Below are 2,109 nucleotides of genomic sequence, written 5' to 3'. Positions count from 1 at the left end.
TAAGAATCAACAAATCAATGAACAAAAAATTTGTTTATTAAGTATCTACATTTCTGCCAAGCACTGGGCTAGGCAGGAGGAATACAAATACAAAATTAAAACATTCCTTGCCCTCAAGGAATTGACATTCTAATGGGAGGATAGATAGATAGCTCAGTTGGTGCCATCAACAGAAATAAGACAGTTGGGTAGGGTGAGGAGGGGAGAGATGATTAACATAACCATTTTGAACCAGTTCTGTGAGAGATGCCAGTGGAATACCAAGATGGAAATGTCCAGGACTACAATTCAGGAGAGATCAAGACTGATTTGGAAATCATAGCATAGAGGTGATAACGGACTCTCTGAAAGGGAATAGGATTGCCAGAGAAGAAAGTGTAGGGGAAAAAAAGAGAAAAGGAGTGAGGACACAGCTATGGGAAATACCCACACTTGAGGTCTAAGGACTGAGGAGGAATAATCAGACAAGAAAAAGGAGAAACTGGAAGGAGCAGTATCACGGAAGTCAAGGGAGATGATACTATTTAGAGGGAAGAATAGTAGATTTAATTCTATATTTATTAAATACTACAGATTATGTATACATACACATAATAGGACAGCTAGGTGGCACAGTAAAGTCAGGAAGACTCATCTTCCTGAGTTCAAATCTGGCCTCAGATACTTCCTAGCTGTGTGACCCCGAGGCAAGTCACTTAACTTTTGTTGCCTCAGTTTTCTCACCTGTAAAATGAACTGGAGAAGGAACTGGCAAACCATTCCACTATCTCTGACAAAAGAACCCCATGAGGTTAGAAAAAATCTGACATGATTGAACAACAAAAACCTTTGCGCCTAGGTTTGTATCTCTTTTTTTAAAACCTTATCTTCTGTCTTAGAATCTATACTATGTATTGGTTTCAAGGCAGAAGATGGATAAGGGACAGGCAATGGGAGTTAAGTGACTTGCCCAGGGTCACACAGCTAGGAAGTGTCTGAGGCTAGATTTGAACTTAGATCTCCCATCTCCAGACCTCTCTATCCACTGAGCCACCTCACTGCCCTCCAAAAGCACCCAAAAGGCACTTTGCTAGATGCTAGAATACAGATCCTGTCTTCAAGGAGTTTATACTTTCACCTGAAAGACAGCATGCACATATATAGGTACATACAAAACTCGTACAGTACACATGCAAGGTCATCTTGAAGGGAACAAAAATCCCTAGTTAGGAAAAGAGACCAAAAAAGGCTTCACGTTTGGTATTTCTTGAAGAAAACCAGGGATTCCAAGAGATTGAACTGAGAAGGAAATGGTGGACAGTCAGGGAAAAGGCTTGGAGATGGGAGATGGGGAATCCTGACTTAGAGTGGAATATCTGAAAAGAACATTGTGCAGACCCAGAGTATGGAAGGGGAAGAGGGAAGGTGACCTGGGACTTTTTACAGATAGACAGTCACCCATGTCATCAGTTTGCCACAGTCAACAGATCCATGACTTGGGTTCCTGGCTCTGCCTATCCTCCAGGGCCTCTAGTTTGGGCTTCTAGTTTGGGCTTTCCCAGTAGATTCCTATTTTTCCTATCCCAATTTTCCCCCTTCCCACTGTGCTGGATAAGCCAAGACAGAGAGAGCAGTGAGTTTAGCCCACCTTTACTGCAGACTCCAGTCCACTACCTGAAATGAAGAAAATCATGAGATGGGAATAGTGGCATGCTGGTAAATATTTAACAACACAGCTTTACAGGGGGAGGAGAAATGTGCATATGACATGCTTTTAAGTTTCATTTGTATACATGCCTAATATGGAAATAGGTTTTTCATGACTTCACATGTCTAATGGGTATCATATTACTTCTCAGGAAAGGAGGAAAAGTGAAAAGAAGAAAGAGAACTTGGAAAAGAAATTTTTTTCTTCTTTTTTTGTTTTTACCAATGACTTGTAATAAATTTTCACATAAGTTTTCTGAAGTTATATGATCTAAATTGTCTCCTTCCCTCCCCCTTCCTGGAGCTAGTAAGCAGTTGATCATGACACAAAACATACTTCTGTGTTGTTTATGTTTGTAAGAAAATATTCACGTAAAACCAAAACTCCCAAATGAAAACCCAAATAAACTAAAGTGAAAAATA

This window comes from Gracilinanus agilis, chromosome 4 (assembly GCF_016433145.1).
Source record: "Gracilinanus agilis isolate LMUSP501 chromosome 4, AgileGrace, whole genome shotgun sequence".
Taxonomy (NCBI): Eukaryota; Metazoa; Chordata; class Mammalia; order Didelphimorphia; family Didelphidae; genus Gracilinanus; species Gracilinanus agilis.
This window is presented reverse-complemented; position numbering follows the sequence as displayed.